The 20,364-nt window shown below is 46.7% G+C and overlaps 1 protein-coding gene across 1 annotated transcript in view; it reads right to left on the reverse strand.

Moving 5' to 3' along the window:
• Window positions 1-20,364, reverse strand: part of PTPRH (protein tyrosine phosphatase receptor type H) — a 779,225-nt gene that overhangs the window by 404,792 nt on the left and 354,069 nt on the right. The window lies entirely within an intron of this gene.

The raw sequence follows: 20,364 nt of genomic DNA on the forward strand, positions 1-20,364 counted from the left end.
CTCAGGGAATCGGAGGGGAAACTTTGTTTCTCACACATTATCCCCAAAAACCATATACTTGGCAATAGCTATTCGCATGTCACAGGATTTGCTAATGGTTCTAGGTTTGATTGTTCTCGGGGTGCTAATAGGCCTGGTTGCCATCAAATAGTAAGTGCCTTTCTGATATCTGTAAATTAAAACTCAAACATCTACTCGACCTTTGAGCTGAGTATGAATTTGGACTCATTCTCTGAGACACACACAATTATAGGTGCACAAGTGGTGTAGACTAGGGAGTGGAATTTCAGAATTGGTGGTTGTCATGTACATAGATGTGCAAAAAGGAGCGTTTGACAACTCAAACTTTTAGATTACCAAAAGTCTCTTCATTAATAGATCACCATTTTCCAACTGAATTTGGTGGCTCTGTGGACCAATGCATCAACTCAAATAATCTGCTTTGACCTCAGTAACAGGTTCATAAGTAGATAAAATGAGTACCATTGACCTTAGTAAAAAAGAAACATGTGGTTCAGCGCTAAGATGTCCAAAGGGGTGAGATTATGGTTTACGAACATGGTATGTTAACTTTATTGGTTTGTGGTCTTTTCCTGCTTTCAACAGAAACAAAAGTGACTTTTACAACCAGTGGTAATCAGGAAGTTGATGGGCACAGCTCATCAGGTTTCTTCCTTAAGATCACAAATTCACTGGTCTCATATTAAGTTCTTTGTTTCACGCGCCACCAGGAGCCGATGTTGCTTCTTGGTCAGTCCAACATCAACTGTAGACCCACGTTCCTCCACTAGGAACTCTTCTTCCAAATGGGCCTACAGAATAGGGCACATTGTAGTGACTCTGCACATAATATGGACAGGTGCACTATGAAGGTACCAGAAGTCAGGACACAACAGTGACTTTAACCTGCTTACCATTCAGCTTATCGCTGGTTTGAAAGGTCTAGAATTAGGGCTTTGGAGAGAGTCAAGTGTATGAAATGAACCCCGCTAAAACTGAGCTGTTGCTGGTATCGACTGAAGTCTATTCCTCAGCAGCAGTCCGCAACTAAGCAGCCTATCACAATATTGGTTAGAAAGCCTTTGACCTCAGGCCAGAGTCTTTCCAACCCTCATCATTGGATTCAATTCCGACCACCTAATAACAAAGGAGCCCGCCGGCCAGTCGGAGATTACAATGCTCGGTTTCTGACAGGATTTCCATGCCGGGTTTACCGACATGGAAAGCCTGTTGGAAAACAAGTTTGGGAACCCCCTCTCTTTGCAGCCTCCGGTTTGGAGCTGTGACGGCACCTAAGGTGCCCCTACTATTGATCCCTGTACCGTGTGGCAGGCACCCCGAGGTGCCTGCCACGAAGTACAGGGATGAATAAATGAATGAATGAAAACAATCTTGTACCGCGCAAACTTAGCCAAGTGGGCATCAAGGCGCCTAACAGAAAGAGTGGAGTAGGAGCCGGGAACCAGGTTACAGATATGCCTCGTCAAATAGCCATGTCTTTAATGCCTTCCTGAACAGTGAGATGGACGGTTGAGTTTTTAATTCAGAGGAGAGGGTGTTCCACAGTTTAGGGGCCAAGGAGGAGAAGGCCCTTCCTCCCCATTTGGCTCTGCGAAATCGAGGCACCGACAGGAGGTTCTTGCTGGAGGAGCGAAGGGTCCTGCAAGGGACATAGGGAGCCAGCAGAGCCTTCACGCCCCCAGCGCATTCGCCGGACAGGGCCCCATAGACCAGGCACATTAAAAGTCCAGGATCTCTTAAAAGAGATCCTGGACTGGATCGGGAGCCAATGCAGGCTCTTCCTAGCAGCTGTAGCAGATGAAAGCCTAGGGGCATCGAGCACAAATCTGGCCACCGCATTCTGGACAGTCTGCAGGCGTTGTATAAGGCCTTTATTTACGCCGGCGTATAGCGCGTTACAATAGTCCAGCCGCGAGGCGACTAAGGCAACCACGATCTGTTTGCGGGCTTGCAGGGAAAGGTAGTGGGTAATTTTCCTGAGAGTCCTAATAACACCCCAGCAAGTGGCGACAGTCCTGTTCACCTTCTGTGTCATAGAAAGTGAGGGGTTGATCATCACGCCCAAGTTACGTGCTGAGTTTGTGGGTGATGGGCAGGTTCCAAGGGATGATGGCCACCAGTCATTTGACCAAATGTCCTGATTTTCACCGAAAATCAGGACCTCAGTTTTCTCTCCGTTCAGCTTCAGTGAATTTAAGATCATCCACTGCGAGACTGCCTCCATGCAGTTCCTGAAGCTGACAGCGGAGGTACTAGCCGAGTGGGAGAGGGACACCATAATCTGGGTGTCATCGGCGTACAATACCACCTCCATCCCATAAGATCTTACTAACCTTACTAACCTGGCAAGTGGGGCCACAAAGATGTTAAATAGCGTGGGGCTCAAGGCTGACCCCTGTGGGACCCCACATTGCACAGGTATGGGCTGGGATAGAAACTCTCCCAATTTGACCTTCTGTTCCCTCTGGTCAAGAAAGGAGGCCAGGCGGCTCAGTGCCAGGCCTTCTACCCCTATCCCCCTGAGGCGGGATGTTAGAATGGAGGGCGACAGGGTATCAAAGGCTGCTGTCAGGTCGAGCAGGACCAGAACAAGGATGAACATAATCTCCCATTTCTCTACAGCTGTAGCACAAACTCCTAAAGGGAAATGGGAGTATGCGACCGTACAATGTGCTGTTGCATCTAAATTCTGCAGTTGGGACCGCCGACAGGATGTTGGTCGGTCTCGATTCCGCGATGATGTTGGTAGTCCTTAGTCTTGAATAATCACAAACTGTCTTTAAAACCCAGGTAAAACTTGTTGCTAAAATGTGATTCTTGCACTTAAAAATGTTAAATTCATAATTACTAGTCATTGTTATAGTTCATCATGTCACAACACTGAAAGCTTTGATTCAGTCAGGGTTTGACTATGGGAATGCCATTTACTTAGCTGTCCCACACACCCTTCCTTCACCAACTTATGTTGGTGTAAAATGTGGCAGGTAGGTGAATTGATCACACCTCTAAAAAAGCACTCACCTTTTGCCAGCTCCACTGGCTGCATGTATAAAGTAGGATCATTTTAAAATTTATTATCATTATCCTTCGGGCAGTCTACCAACCAGTTCCAGATTTTTTTTTTAATAAGCTTTCAAAATAATATTTATATGATGTTTTTCCTTGTTTCAGAAGTAACTAATAATAGGGTTTTAAACACTAGGATGCTTTGATGAACATGCACTTTAATAGTAACCATTCATAGACTATGGTTAACAAGACAAAGTAAAATGTACCAGGAAAACTGAACACATGTACATTTGAAGCACTCAATATGCTGGCCTGGACCCAGCAGGAGTAGGTGGACTTGTACCTTCTTTAGACAAGTACAAAGACACCAGCTAACTTCAAAATGAGGAAAAAGTAAATGCATAGCGTTGGTATTTACCGGGTTGACCATGATAAGTGCTTAGAAAGCAGCTGTGTTTTAGCAGTTAATAAATGTAATTTAGTCAATTTGTTTAGCGCATGGATAACCAAAGGCTTCTCAGGGCTGATTCAAACCAGTGCTGACAAAGTTAGCCTAGCTTGGAGCTGACCGAGGGATGAGTACAAAAAAGCCATGTTATAAGAGCTTTCCTGAGGGCAGGTTCAGAATCTAACTGATGCAATACGAGTGGCAGAGAGTTCCAGAGTCTGGATGCCAGATGTTTTAAGGAAAGAGCACATCATCTGGATCTACAAAATATGAGTGTCATTGCAAAAGTTGCTGATCTTAGATATCTGCAAGGGTTATATGGTTCGACAAGGGAATGAAGAATTTGGGACCTCTTCCTGTAAAAGGCCCTGTATGTAATGAACAGAGATTTAAATTGAGCTCATTGCTCTATGGGTAACCAATGAAGGTCAACCAAGGCTCTCCTTGTGGACAGGTGCCTTGGGATTTTGAGGAAGAAACAGGCAGCGGTGTTTTGAATGATTTTTAGCCTTTTCTTGACATAGTATGGGGACAGTAAATATAGGGAATTCCCCAATTCCAGCCGAGAGATAATCAGGGCCTGGATGATGAGTCTCTGTGTCACGAGGGCAGAATATCTAACATTTTCCCTAAAATTCTGAAACTATCAAAGCATTTTGTAGCTAGCGAGTTTGCATGTACTTCGATCGTCATCTAACCAGATACCGAGACATTTTATAAAAGCAAACTAATGCCTCAAACTATATATTACCAAGTATTAGCAATGCCAAACGTTCTCAGTTTGAGGCACTAGCATTTGAAAATGTGCATAACTTTTTTGCCAGGTTTCTATGACACCTGGCTTCTTTGGACCTTCTATGTGTAAGCTTAGGGGAAGCATGCACAAACATAGGCAACACGAGGAGAATCGCCTTGTAGAGAGATATGGCACAAGCTATGTTCAATTGCTTACATGAAAAATAAACCATTGGTACCAGCTGTCTACAGCTCATTGAGAATGTCAGCATAGGCAAAACTCCAACAAAGGCACTCATTTATTTCATACACAGCCAGCTCCTGGTCCACATCTCAGTAGGCTTAGTAAACCAATAAGATGATCGTCGCATGGGACCCTGCCAACAATTCTTTGCATGTAACACAAAAGCTTGTGTTCACTGGTAGTCATGCTCCCTCCTCCCTGGGGCTTTAGGATTATAATGGGGGAGGGTGGCGGGGGGCAAGTGGACCCTCTCCACGAGCTCAAGGGAGCAACGGGGATCAACACCTCCCTGGGCCAGACGGTCCCCATTCCTGGGGCTGTTTGAAGGCGCCGAGAACACCACCTCTCTGGGCTAAAATAAAATATTTAAAGGGGAACCTCACTGACCCCCTGGGCCCTTCACCTACCCAGGACCTATGAAATTTTAAAAAGTGGAAGGCAGGCTGTGCAGCCCCCCCTCCCGGGTCATATACAGCCCTGGGTACCACCACCTCCCAAGGTCTGGCATGTGCGTGTGGCAATTAAAGGAGGGGGAGCCTTCAATGACCCTGGGGACCGCCACCCACCGGGCTGGCTCCCTATGTCCCGGGGTGCCCACCCTTGGAACGCAACTGTTTACATTTCACTTGACAGGAGTTGTTACAGCTACCACCAAGTGAGAGCAAACACTAACTCTGCTCCCAGCAAGTGGGAGCTGTCAAACTTGCTGGGAGCACAGTTTTCATCTGTTTCCCTTCCCACTGTCATGCGGGCAGGGAAACAGATAAAAGATTGCTCCCGCATACAAGGAGCTGCATATTCATCAGCTCCCTGTGAGTGTGACCAATGCAAGGGAACTCTGGGGAATTGAGGCTCCCCCTGTGGTCCCAAAGAGTGCTCACTGGGTGTACTGAGTGGGCACCAGGGCACCCAGTCTTAGTTTGCCGGGGGGATGGTGACCCCGGGGCACAAATTGTCCAGGGGAGGGGGGCCATGCACCCCAACTCACTTTTTAATATTTGGGCAGGCCCCGGGTATGTGGTACCCGGGGCTGAAATCAGTCTAAGGACGAGGATCACACAGCCCACCTCCCCATCTGCTAATTGAACAGGCCCTGGGGATGAGATCCTCGGAAGCGAAATCGGGTCAGGGAAGTGGGGGCTGAGTTAAATAGTTATTGTTATGAAAACTTTAATTACGCTTTCTATACAAACCAAACCTAAAATACACAAACATTAGCAATTCTAAAGGTATAGTTATACCTTCTATTTATCATTTAAGCAGAGCCTTCAAATACCTCGCACACATCCATGCACTGCTTATATTTTTCATATTATATCACTTATACCATCTGAAATCGTAGCATGTATAACAACACTTATGACATCGCAATTCACATGATTTGTGAGAACACAGTACATGGTAGAGTGGTGAGACATTGTTAACGTAGTACGACTACAGAGTTCAATAGCATATAGTGGAGTTGCATGTCATTAAGCGAAGTGGTGTGTAGTTGAATGGAGTGGCAGAGTGTTGCAGAGTTGATTAGCATGGAGTGGTGTAGAGTGGAGTAGTATGTCATAAAGTAGTGTGCAGTAAAGTGGGTTGGAACAACATAGAGGGAGCTGTGTAGAAATAAGCAAAGTGTCATATGTCGGTCTTAGAAATTGGGCACCTGGTTGCCTGCGGAGTGAGCACGGGTCAAGCAGGAACCACAATGCTAGTCAGGGTAAGACACCAGAAATCCCCAAATGAACCTGTGCTCAACCCCTGATAACTTGACACAGAACAGTCATGCTTAACTTAAAGGCAAAGTGTAAAGTCTTTGTGCAACACTTCATACAGTGCAAATAGTGAAAACACCACACAAAAATATCCCACACTAGTTCAGAAAAAGTAGAATATATTTTAATAAATAAAGCAAGACCAACATTATACAAAATTCAATCAGTAGAACTCGAGTTAAGAATTTTAAAAGAGTAAACTATAAAATAGACCTTAAAAGCAATAAGCACTTATTTGGGATAACTGGTCGCGCTGGACCGGGACAAAGTCAAATGTTGAAAGAGCAATGTGCCAGATTAAATCCATGCATCTGCGCAGATGGCCGGTTTGAGAGAGGATGCTTGGGATTTGCTGAAGCAAGCACCTGGGGCTTCATTTCAAGATTGGAGTGGCACCACTTGGTGGGAAACTCACAGATGAGAGTCCAGGTGCAGAAGCGGGTAAGCTGTAAGTCTTTTGTGTCCCGGAGACTTCAGATCAGGAGGCTAACTAACCATTGGAGTCACTTTGGGTTTAAGTGATGCAGGTCCAGTCCTTCTCAGCTGGGCAAGAGGGCAGAAAATCAGCACAGCAAGGCAGCATTTCTTCCAGAGCAAGAGTCCAGCAGAGTGACAGTTCTTTCAGTTCTTCTACCTGGCAGATCCAGAAGTGTACTGATTGATTGATTAATTGATTGTGGGTTTCTAAAGCGCTAGAATCGACTCCCGAAGGAGTATCTCTGCACTGTAGACCGCTGGGGAACCCGTCCTGGCTTTCCCTGTGAGATGGTCCCTACTGGGTATCTCCAAGGTGAAACCAGGCATCCCCGGCGTATGTGTGGGGCCGTTGTGGAGATGAGGCAAGCTAATGCCCAGAGTTGCAGAGTGTGATCCCTAGTTAGAGTAGGCACCGAGGCGAGAATTATCGAGTCCGTTGACCCTGGTCCAAGACCCTGCCGCGTCGGGAATTGAACCCTGGTCTCGGGCCGTCCTCTGCTCCCGGGTCTGCCGCCTCTAACCAGTGAGCCACACCACTCCACTGAAGTGGCGGAGTCTGAGGTCCAGTTCTTATTCACAGTGGTGCCTTTGAATTGGGGAAAACTTCAAAGAAGGGCATTTGAAGGACAGAAGTCCGTCCTTCCTGCTGTGGCTCCAGACGCACTACAGGGGGTTCTGCAGTCCTTTGTGTATAAATGGACACAGTCTATTCAGGTGTACATGTGAGGCTGTCCCCAGCTACTCCCTCCCATCCTCCCACAATGGCCTAATAGGTCAGATCTAAGCTCCTATTGTGTGTGGCTGTTTAGAGGAATACACAAAGCCCAGCTGTCGCACTACTCAGACATGCAATCTGAGACAGGCTACAGTCAGACACACAGGGCTAAGAGGAGAAAAATGCCAACTTTCTAAAAGTGGTATTTTCAATTTTGCACTGAAAAATCTAGTTTTTCCTAGTTTAATGATCAGAGAATCTGGATTTCATTAAAGACATGGAGGCTAGCATTATGCATATCCTTGTATTGCCACTCAAAACTGCAGCACTTTAAAGCATACTTAAAATTCCAGAATTAGAACTTCACTGCTGTCTATATAAACCAGCACTCAACAGCCAATTTCCTCTTTTTAACTGCTCCAAGAGAACTTCTTTCAACCAAAATAAAAGAAAAATGTCTATCCCGTTTTCCAGCCTCCTCTTGTCTGCTTCCACTACCCATCTCTAAGGATTTTCTAGGAAGAAAACACAGCATACCACCAAATAAATACTGCAATTTACATAGATCACAATATTCCAAAAATATATATGGCTTAAATTGTTCAGAATCTTCAGTACCAAGATAATGCTAGCCTCATCGGATTCTCTGATCATTAAACTAGGAGAATCTACATTTCATATCAAGACCGGAGGCTATCATTATGACTGTTCAAACCTTTGATAGCACAACTGCTGAAACATGTTCCGCAGGTTTTAGATAACATTTTGCAAATACACCAGCATTTGACCAGACTGCCTCGCTCAGAATCTCTTCAAGGCGACCTCCAGATGCAAATTACTTACTTGCCATCACGCCTCTCACTGAATATGCCCCAAACGTCATCATATCTACTCCTAATTTTAAACATACACCATCTCACCCAACGTGCAATAGTCACTGGATTAAATGGCTACACATACAAAATCAATAATTGGTTCACTCCATTCTTTCTGAGTTTAGCCATCCTACTCTCATATTCCTTTAAACATCGTACAACGCATAATTTTGGATGGTCATCACACCTAGGGTAAAATATTGATGATGACATTATCATTGTTCTTTTTGAAATGTTAAATATCACCCCATCGGGTTATAAAATATGTTACTTACCTCTAATGCATGAACATTTGATAGCCTCGTGAAAGAGATTAGACATAAAAGTGTTGCAACCTTGCTACTCAACTGTCTTAAGAATAAAAAATAATTAGAAGGCCAACTTTCTATCCTTTTTAAAATGAAATGCATGTCCCATAAGTAACGATATTTAGGTTTAGGAGGCCTCCGTAACTTCATCCACTTCATCTCTCTACAAACTATAACATGTCTTCCTATAGAAAAACCCTCAAATGGGGCAAGACCTGCCGCTATCGCCGACCTATAACAAATAATAGTCCTATATGAAAGACCCTTCTCAAACAAACTTGATAAATAATTTGATTATACTACAGGTGATGCCTCCATGGGATCCACATCTCTCTCCAAGCACCAACCAACCCGTTTCCTCCATACTTCTACATATCTCTTCCTTGTCCCAGGTGCCCATGAGTCCTTGTGCAACTCTTGAGCCTGTTACTAAAAGATCTTCAAATTTGTTTCCTCCCCTGAAATCTTCCAAACAAGAAGGTTTAAGGAACCCTCTACAACCAACAGATGAACCTCTCCTCCTGGTCTTATTAACATTTCCTCTGACATAGGAATGAAATAAGGTTCTTCTACTACCAAATCCAACAAACTCGGACACCAAGGTTGTGCTGTCCAAAAAGGAGTTATCAGAACAATCTAACATTTCTGCATCCTCACTGTTAACAGCACTCTCTATATCATTATAACGGAGGAAAAGCATAACCCTGAAAATTCTAAACCTGCTGATGAGCATCCACAGCTTCCGCCTGAAGAACCGCTCTCCAACTGAAATATAGAGGCAATTGGAAAGTTAACCTCAAGGCAAACAGATCCACCTCTACATTCTGAATTCTCCTGAAAAGATTCACATAACTTCCAGTCACTGTAATCTCGGAAATACTTTGAATTCCAATCTGCCATTGCGTTGAACAGACCTGGAAGATACTCAGCCTACAAATCTATTTTCTGTTCCAGACAGAAACTCCATATCTCCTCCGCTACCCGAGTCAAATTCTTTGATTTGATGCCACCCTAACGATTTATATAACGAACAGCTGACACATTGTCCATCTTTAGTAAAACAATGGATTTTTTTTCCAAAACTCTGCAAGGAAAAAAGACCAGCTTTCACCTCTAAACTATTTATATGGCTCTTACTTTCCTTTAATGACCATCTGCCACCAGTCTCTTTCTGTTCCAAACAAGCCCCGCAACCAGAAAGGCTCGCATTTGTCTCCAGAACAAAATTTGAACATATCCCAAAAATTGCTCTGCCATTCCACGCATCTAAATTCTGCAGCCACCAAACTACCCCTCCTGTGCTTCAGCAGAAATCTGCACCAGATCTCCATACCACAAGCGCTTCCTCAGACTTTCGTCTTCCACCTCTGCAAAGCTCTGCAACGAAGCGGAGCCCGAAAAACCACCTGAATTAAAGAGGAAAACATACATTTTATCCTCACTAAAGTTGAAAGGAAATACATTTCTTCTTTAAAATCAGTTTCACCTCTGCCTTTATCTTGACAACCTTCCTTTCTGGCAAACTCAGATCTGCTCATGAAGTATTCACCTGGGAGTCAAGAAACTCCAATTCCTCTAACTATTGAACCAAGCACAAATGATTCTTCAACTCCTCCCGATTCTGAGATATCAGTAATAAATCGTTGAGGGACATGATCATGCGAACTCCTCTCTCCCTGAAAAACTAGGCCACTGGCCTTAACATCTTTTTAAAACACCAAGGGGCCGACCCCAGACCAAACGGAAGACAAGCAAACTGATAAAGAACTCCCATCCATCTGACTTGCAGAAAACTCTTCTCTGCTATTCTGTATAATCACAGAACTTCATAACAGACTTCGAGATAACAATGCTGAGTACCATTCATACATAGCACATTTGCCATCAAAATGCTCTCTTTTTTTTTTAGTAAAAAACAACAGGAGCATTACCCGTAGACCAGATTGAGATCTGGGTGTACATATGTATAAAACAACAATATCTCAATAGGATTCACTTAACCAAAAGATAGATTTGCATGTATAAAACATTACAAAGGATCTGGACATAAAGGAAGAGAGACTCAGATTTTTTGTCTTTCAAAAGTGCATATAGCATCATGTATTAAAGCGTAATTTTGTCGAAACAGTCAAAAACAGTTTGGAGAAACAGCACTTGAAGCATGTAATGCGGTGGCAACCCAAGGGGACTTTGTGCACTACGTGATAGTGAGACAAACGGTGACGGCGCAAGTGACATATGGGTGAAAAAACAGCGGTAGGCGCAAAATGGAACAAATGAAAACAATATATACAAAATGGTGGGTTCCTCCTTAGTAAATCAGTAAATGCTGTTAGTTTTGGAACCAAAGACGGAAAAGCGCCATGAGTTTCGCTGAAATGTGGGTCGACGGCGTTTCGATCCTACTGATTCAGGATCTTCATCAGGACCGGGTTGCCGATTGACTGGTGGGCAGGGGGTGTTAGAGTGGGGGTGGGTGGGTGGGCGGGGTTGCGACCTGGAGGTAGCGGGGTGGTGGGTGGATGAAGGGTGTGGTACGCCAAGGAAGTGGAGGGTCTAGGAAAACCAGGGATAGCATGGGGGGCCGGTCGTAGAAGACTGGGTGCAATGCGGAGAAAAAACTCACATGAGGGGTGCTGGTCCAGAATTGGATCCCCAATCTGGTAGAGTTGTGTAGTGCCAAGTATCCGGCATGGAAGAGCCCAGAATTTGGACTGCAAGGGAGAAGGAGTGAACTCCGTAAGGGGGTGTAGCAGGAGGTGAAGGTATAGAAGGTAAAGGAAAAAGTTAAAACTTAAAAATTACTTAATTACTTACAGAGAATGTCTGGTTCAAAAACGGAGCCCCATTTTGGCCAGTGGTTTGACCAGGGTAAGAGGAGTGGATGGGCATGAGATCGGTAGAGGAATCCGGTAGTGTGTATACTAAGGAAGGAGAGAAGTCAGGGAGGTGATCAGAGGTTGGCTGGGGGAAGGAGGGATCATCGGGTGAGAGAGCAAAGGCAACTTACGTGCGCTGGAGAAAGGCGCGTCTATGAGGTCTATGGCTGGGTAGAAAAATCCGCGAGCATTCAATCAGTCCTGCATGGGGAGGGGGGAAGACAATGAGGTGATTAGGAGCGTTCCTTGGATGGAGCGGTCGCTTCAAGGCGGGGGAAGGGGAAAGGCCGCAATGGAGTGGAACACACTTACGTGGAACGGCAATGCAACGGAGCCCCGCTCCGGCCGGGTGGTTGATTTAAAATTAAGCAGGGTCGAACGATCCACTGTTAGGTCCCGGAGGGGTAACCTACATGAAAGGATGAGAAAGGGAGGGGGGTTGAGGGGCAGGTCTAGGTTGGATCCGCCGTAACGAGCGTGTCAGTGAAGACACACAGAGGGTGTCACGGGCTTACCTATGAGTATTGTCTTGATGCCGTCAAATTCTGGCAGTCAGGAAGTGGTCAGTGGTCTCGTGAGTAGACCTGGATCCGCTGGCAGTGCTCAGATGAGTGAGAGACCACGAGAAGCTGGACGCATAAGTTCCAGGATGGGCGGGGCCGGATGACGTGGGAGCGGAGTCATGGAGGGGGCGGGGGCCAGGGGGGACCATTGGGACGGTTGAAAAAGGCGGAGTGGAGTGAGTTTGAGGAGATTGGTTGAAGGCAATCACTAATCAGGCCGTAATGAAATGTGCATGAAAACATGTGTATGCAAACGCTTACTGTTAAAAATGTTTGTCGATGGGATGGAGATATTGAGACACATAACTATGGACAATTAAATGAATACATTGATGTCAAGGTCACATTTTGGTGATTATAACAGAGGGCATAATCTACCGTGCATGTAGGCATCGGTATGCTCCGGTGAACATTTAGAATTGTGCAAAGGAATTACAGAAAAAGGTGACAGAAAAACGGGAACAATTTCTGAGAAATTACAGTTGATAAAAACGAATTAAAGGGCACAGAAGGGCCTGTTGGGGCTTGAAGAGGGAGGCCCTGGAGTGGATTGTTAAATGTGCTGGACCCTCCTATGAGCTGTTAAACTAGCAGTAGAGTAGAGATTAAGAGGCCCATATAGGTGGTATGGTAAGGGACAAGTGCCTGAGGCCAGGTAATTAGAGGCCGGGGTGGTGGAGACAATATCAGGACCTGTGTCCCTGAGGGGGGAGGAGAGTCAGAGTACAGTGTCACAAAATAACTTGACGGTTAAGGTCATCAAAGGCAAGGGCTGCCCACTATACCCTTCCTGTTTGCCCTTGCGGTGGAACCATTAGCAGCTGTCCTCAGGCAGCACTTCCAGGCATATGCATTGAGATACCCGTCTAGACATGTTCTGGTGTCACTATGTGGATGACATCATGGTATATGTCTGAGACCCCCACACCAGTCTAAATGAAATACTTTGGGAATATATACAATTTGAGAACTTGAATTCATTGGGAGAAACCTCAGATCTTCCCTCTCACTCCCAACACCCCCCTCTTTGTGTCCGAATAGCCGCTGAAATGTAGTGAGTCACAACTTAACCACATCGCTGCGGTGGCTATTTCGCCGCAGCGCTAAGGGGGCGGGGCGGCCACATGCTGGTGATGGAACCGCTCCGTCATCAGCCGCGGTTGGGCTGTGCTCATGACGGAGCGGTTCCGTCATGGCCCCGCCCGCTCAATAGAGCACCCCAGCGCAGGCGCGGAATCCGTGCAGCGCAGGCGCGGCGGCCGGGCCATGACGGAACCGCTCCGTCATCAGCACAGCGCCACCGCAGCTGATGACGGAGCGGTTCCGTCATCAGCATCAAAAGGGTTAAATAACCGGGCATAGTCATCACCAGAAATAGGGAGGAAGAAAACGAGTTACTTACCTGTAACTACGGTTATCCAGTATTGGTATCTTTCATAGATTCACATGCCTGAATCATTCCCCGTCGTCGAGGCGGGAGTCCCACGGTAAATAAAATATATAATAGCAGTGCCTAAAATTTCTTGTAGTAGGCTGGAAAAGCCTAAAGGCCTAACCAGGCCTCAAAACTTAGCAGCCTATCTACATCATTATGTAAAAAGACCTGAAATAGTAGCCTCAGCCAATCAGCTGTCCTCACCCTCTAGAACCTTCCCAGCTCAGGCAGTTCTCCTCAGATTTTCCCAGCACAAGTGAGAAGTAGTATCCATAGACAGAACTGCCCTACCGGGGAGGAGGGTGGGTGCATGTGAATCTATGAAAGATACCAATACTGGATAACCGTAGTTACAGGTAAGTAACTCGTTTTCTTATCCAGTATTAGGGTATCTTTCATAGATTCACATGCCTGAATCAGAATAGCAAGCAGTAACATCATGCCTGTCGATAGAGGAAGGTGGGAGACAAAGAAAACATAAATCAATCCCCACACAAACAGGAAGGTAATAGAGTACAAAACTTGTTAATATAACATATGCATCAAAACCTTCAAATATAACAGATAGGACAGCCTTATAAATATGTAAAGTTTAAAGCAGTATAAGAAAAAATATATAAGCTTTCCAACCTTAGTGAAGAAGATGCTGCAGCACTGCATCACCAACAGCTGTGTCATCTTGAACTGCCGACTGCAGACAGTAATGTTCGGTAAAAGTGTGCACACTTTTCCAAGTAGCAGCTCGGCAAATGTTCTCCAGCGTCACTCCAGCGAAAAGGGCCGTAGATGTCGACACTGTTCTTGTGGAATGAGCTTTGACCTTCCTTGATAAAGGTCTATTGGCCTTGTCATGACAGAAGGTAATTGTAGAAGACAACCACCTGGCAATAGTTGCTTTTGTGACAGCTTGACCGAAGGTGGGTCTTCCATAGGCAACAAACAGTTGTGTAGATTTACGGATGTCTTTAGTTTTCTGCAGATAGTTTTCTGCAGATAGAATTTCAGACACCTTTTCACATCCAGAGAATGTAAAACCCTCTCTGCAGGAGTTTTTGGATCCGGGAAAAAGGTTCTGAGTTTGACCGGTTGATTAATGTGGAACTGAGTTGGTACTTTAGGAATGAATTTAGGATTGGTCCTAAGTGTAACAAAGTCCTTAGAGAATTGCAGAAAAGGGTGAGTAATAGTGAATGCTTGTATTTCACTAACTCTGCGAGCAGAAGTAAGAGCCAACAAGATTGCAACTTTCCAAGTCAAAAACTTCAGTTCTGCTTTATGGATTGGTTCAAAAGGCCTTTTGAGAAGTTGGGAAAGAACTACATTAAGATCCCATTCCGGAGGAGGAGGACGAACTGGAGGGAAAGCTCGGAATAGTCCTTTAAGGAATTGTTTGATCAAGGAGGATGAACATAGGGATGGTTTGTTGGAATTCTTCCTGAATCTGGATATTGCTGCCAGATGTACTTTAATAGAAGAAAAGGCTAGACCTGATTTAGCCAAAGAAAGCAGGTATGGAAGGATGGCTTCAGGAGGAGCCTGAAGTGGATGAACCTCATTATCCCAGCTATCTGAGAGGCCTTCTTACCATCCATAGGCCGGTCAGAGACCTCAGATCAGCAGGCATGATGCTATTTAAAATCCCTCGCATCACTAAAGCTAAAATGGGAGGAAAATCCTTCCGCTACTTAGCCACCAAGCTTTGGAATGCCTTACCGACACAGCTCCGGATGGAGCCATCGGAAACCAGGTTCAGAGCCAAACTCAAAACGCATCTATTTCCCACAGCTTAGCTCCTCTACCTGTTCTTTGGCCTCTGGATGGGTTGAACTTGCAGTCAGCGCGGGGACACACAGTTTTGTGCAGCCAGGCGCTCAATAAATGATTATTATTATTATCTCCACACCATGAACAGAACCTCTTCCACTTGAAACGATATGTTTTGATGGTACTTTGCGCACGTGCTTGCGACAATATCTCCCTGCAGTCCGAGGAGATGTTTAGGTCTTTGAACTCTAGGAAGTCAGGAGCCAAGCGTGCAAGTGCAGCGATTGAGGATCTGGATGATGGATTTGACCTCCCTCTCTTGTCAGCATCGACACTGTCGGTTTGAGCCGCAACGGAGGCTGTTGAGACAGCAGGAGAAGCTCCTGAAACCAATATTGTCTTGGCCAACGTGGAGCAATGAGGATGAGAGTGCAGTGTTCCCTCTTCATCTTTTGCAGGACCTTCGGAATGAGCGGAATTGGAGGATAAGCGTACGCAAACATTCCGGTCCATCTCATGAGGAGGGCGTTTCCTCTTGACCCCCTTCCTGGGAACCTGCTGGCATAAAACAGGCACTTGCTGTTTTGCTGCGTGGCAAACAAATCCAGCGTTGGTCTCCCCCAAAGCTGAAAAATTGTCTCTACTTGATGGTGTTCGAGTTCCCATTCGTGACAGCCCACAAATGTTCTGCTGAGACTGTCTGCTAGAGAGTTGCGAACCCCTTGTACATGCTCTGCTTTGAGGGATATGCCGTGACTTAAGGCCCATTCCCACATCTCCTGAGCTTGCAGTGACAGGGTAAGAGATTTCGTTCCTCCCTGTTTGTTTATGTAGAACATGCTGGTGGTATTGTCCGTACGCACCAGCACGGACGAATTCACGATCCTTGGTAGAAAAGCTTGTAGGGAAAGAAAAATGGCCCTGAGTTCCAAGATGTTGATGTGCATCTGTTGGTACTGATGAGACCATCTTCCCTGGATCTGAAGGTCCTGAAGGTGACCTCCCCAACCTTCCATGGACGCATCCGTAGTCAGGGTGAACTCCGGAATCTCTTGGAGGAAGGTGAGGCCCGGCGACAAGTTGTGCGCCTTTGACCACCAGAGAAGAGCCTGTTTCATTTTGACAGTGACTTTGATGCGGTCGTCGAATGATCCCTCGACCTGCTTCCACTGACGAAGTAACTCCTCTTGCAACGGTCTCATTCTGAGTCTTGCCATAGGAATGAGGTTGATCGCAGATGAACACATCCCCAGAAGGGAAGCATATATCCGAACTGAAAGCGACTTTTTTGCGGAGATCTGTTTTGCTAGTTTGACGAGCTTGTTTTGTCGCTCCTGTGTCAGGTATGCCTTGCACTGGCATGTGTCCAAGACTGCTCCCAGAAAAGTCAATCGTTGACGAGGTTGGAGCTGAGATTTCTGTGAATTGAGGGTTAGCCCTAGATTCGAGAATAGTGAAAGTGTCCTGCTGACCGCCTCCATTGTTGAGTTTCTGGTTGGACCCTTTAACAGCCAGTCGTCGAGGTACGGGAACACCTGGAGTCCCAGGGACCTCAACATTGCAGCCACTGGAGCCAGGCATTTTGTGAAGATTCTGGGGGCCGATTTGAGGCCGAATGGGAGGACTTTGAATTGGAAATGGACGCCGGCCACTTGAAACCTTAGGAATTTGCGGTGGTTCGGGTGAATAGGGATGTGAAAATATGCGTCTTGCATATCCAGAGAAGCCAGAAAGTCTCCTTCGTTGAGACAATTCAGAATGTCCTTCAATGTCACCATGCGGAAACTTTGTTTCTTTAGGTATTTGTTGAGTTTGCGCAGATCTAATATTGGACGCCACTCTTCCGAATTTTTCTCTACAAGGAAGAAGCGAGAATAAAGGCCCATCCCTTTCTGAGAAGGATGGACTCGTTCTATCGCATTCTTGCGTAGCATCTTTAAGGCTTCTTTGAAGAGTAAGCGCAGGCGAGGGGGAGGGGGACCCCTGGGCGGCGTTGTTGGAGGCTTCTGCAAAAACTCCAAAGTGTGTCCCTTGCTGACCAAATCCAGGACCCACTGATCTGAGGTTATCTTCCGCCATTGATGGTAAAAGGCGGAAATCTTGGCGCCCACGTGTGAGAAGTTGGCCTGATGTGCAGTGTTCACTATTCTAGTGATCACTATATATCAGTCCAAACCACCCTTATTGATGATTGGTTGTAAGTCAACCTTATAGACCAGCTATCCTAGTAGCATGGATACGAGCAGTCTAAGGCTAAGACTCTAGAGGGCGTGTTAAGCCAGCTGTTTTACCATCACATTACCCCTTGAACACCCAGTGAAAGGACACCACACAAGTGTTATGAAAATAAACAGTGTATTTATTAGAATCACAACAACCCTGTACTCTTTATGAGGACAGGGTGCTAGGCACACAACAAAACTCTTACGAAAATACTTAAGTTAGCACGTTATACACAAATGCCCGAGGGGCACGAAAAACCATATACTTTAAAAGTGGAATGCGAATTACTAGCAGGTAAGTAACAGTTCTAATAGGCTTTGGAATCGCTAGGACTTGACTAGGGAATCGTTAGATTACTACTAGGAGGCCCAGGGGACTCGGGTGCAGAGTGTGCACTCTCACGCGGGATGCGGGACAAAGTCTATGGAAGCTAGTAAAGGCAAAGTTAGTGTTCACGGGCGAACCCGACCTGGTAGGAAGAAAACGACAGTGGATCCTGACCCTAGGATAGTGAGGCTATGCTGGGACACCGAAGTGCCGAAGTTACCTAGCCCAGGGGCTGCAGCTGCATAGGTCTGAAAAGACGTCGGGGATCTCGTTGCCGGACCCGGAGCCTGGAAGGAAGAAGTTGCTGGCAGGCGACCAGTGAAGAAAAGTTCGATGGATCCAAGCCTGGATCAAGGAAGAAGAAAACCTGAAAGCAGAGGGGACCAAGTTCTTGAATCACTAGCCAGTGATTAAGTGGGCACCAGGATGGCACCGGGCGAAGTCACCGCAGTCAGGTGAGTGGGCGCTGCTGGGCTCTGCAGTCTCTCGGACCAGGAGGCGTTGTCGGCGACCAGGATGGAGGTGCGAGCTGTCCCACGAAGGTTCTTGCTGTCGACGTCGCTGGACCCAGGATTGGGCAACAAGTCTTGGCAAATGCAAGGCCCACGCGGTGGACCTAAAATGGCATCTTGAGTGGACCAGGAGGGTCCAGGGTACTTCTCGGATGGAGGGAAGCAAGGGCCAGTCTGGAGCAACCAGACCAGCAGCAGAAATGTCGTCGGGCGTCGTCAGGAAGGCCACAAGCCAGCGGGCTAGTAGCCAAACAACGCGGTGAGCAGCAAAAAGCAGAAGGGCCCCACACAGATCGTGGAGATGCTGGGGGGCTGCTCTTCGGTGCTGGAGCTGTTCAGGGTGGGGGCTTCTCGGACCCCAAAGCACTCACCAGGAATTCACTCGGCGGGCTTGCTGGAAAGAAGTCGTGCAGTCTTGAAGATGGCCGGTCCCTCGAGGTCTCGTCACACCCACGAATCTCAGCGTGACTGATGATGCAGGTAGAGGTCAGAGGTGCCAGGGAAGCCGGTTCTCGTCGAGCTGGGCAGTCTTGATCCGGAGGAGAGACTTGCAGCAGACCGCAGTGTTCTTAAGATGGTGCCTGCGGATGCAGGGTGACTACTCCTTAGTCACAAGGGAGAAATCTTAGGAAGAAGTCTTGAGTTCCTTTCGTGGAAAGTAGTTTCAGGATTCAAAGATGATCTGATTTGGAAGGGGGCCAGTTCCTACCTTTATCCTGTAAAAAGGGGCTGGCACGCGACTAAGTCCTGCCCTAGGGGTGGGACTAGGAGGGGGGTGGTTACACCCACTTCCTTGGCGGGCTTTTCCCCAGCACAGGGTCTGGAGTGACCCTGGAACTGGTTCCAGCCAGCCTATGCACAGTGAGCACCGGGGTGCCACGTGCAGTCACCTTCCTCTAAAGCCCTGCCTACCTACAATACACAAAACCCTGTCTGGGACGGTGCTGGCACCGCCCCTGGCAGGAAACCCTTTGTCCTTATCTCCTGCTCTGGGAGGACTCCCAGCAGCAGGAGGGCAGACTTGTGTCTCGGTGGCAGCATCCATTTTGTGGAGCTGAGGCTCTGTTTGACTTTAACCGGGGTTAGGGGTTACATACATGTCGTGTCCCTCTAGAAGGGTGGAATGCTAACCCCGTCGCCAGAATTGGCGAGGGGTTAGTATTCCAATTCGTATGACACCTTACTCGACATGTTTTGATAAAGCGATACCAGAGTTGGCATATAACCGCGAGGATTATAATGCACTTAAGAGTATATGGTATGCGATATCATGGAAACGGCTAAGGGATGGATCCCGAAAGCCGCAGACAGGCTCAGCTCATGCCAGAGCACCATCTCACACGATTCCAAGCACTCTGCCTTCAGGATTGTTAAGGCCTGCCATAGGAGTGACTGATAGGAGATCTGTGTGTCCATTTTAGGGTTAGATATAGGTATACTATATCTAAAGCAAAGGGTGATTACACCACCTTGCCCCAGCTGTCGTGCAGCCAGTTGTGTCAGATTTGGATGGCCAGCCAGGGGTGGCATAATACATGCTGCAGCCCCTGGTAGGCCCTGGGTACACCTATGCCCTGGGTACCTAAGGTACACTGTACAGGGACTGATAAGGTGACTCAGTATCCAATTTAGATATGTACCTAAGGTACATGGAATCCATTTTACAGCGAGAGCAGTAGGCCTGGGGTCCTGAATAGCAGGGCCCCAGGTCAACTAAGTCAGAAAACCAGCAAAACACCAGGCAAAAAGTTGGGGGCAACCATAGTCAGGGATCTACCTTCCTACACCACGGGAAGGGAAAGAGGGGTGGCCGACATCCGGCAAAGATCATTGGCGCTTGTTAGAATCTCGCCCTTGATTACCTGAGCGCCGTTTCCCTCCTTGCCGAGAGAAAGAACCAGAAGCAGGCTGCCTGTTAGAAGATTGGTAGTAGGGCTTGTTGTAGGTAGATTGATACTGTCGATTTTGTTGGTTTGAATAATTGCCTCTGGAGGAGTATCCACGACCTCTTGCACCTCTAAAGGACCCCCTCTTGTATTGCAGGGTCCCAAGAGATTTCGCTGTAT

Source organism: Lissotriton helveticus, chromosome 7 (assembly GCF_964261635.1).
Source record: "Lissotriton helveticus chromosome 7, aLisHel1.1, whole genome shotgun sequence".
Lineage (NCBI taxonomy): Eukaryota > Metazoa > Chordata > Amphibia > Caudata > Salamandridae > Lissotriton > Lissotriton helveticus.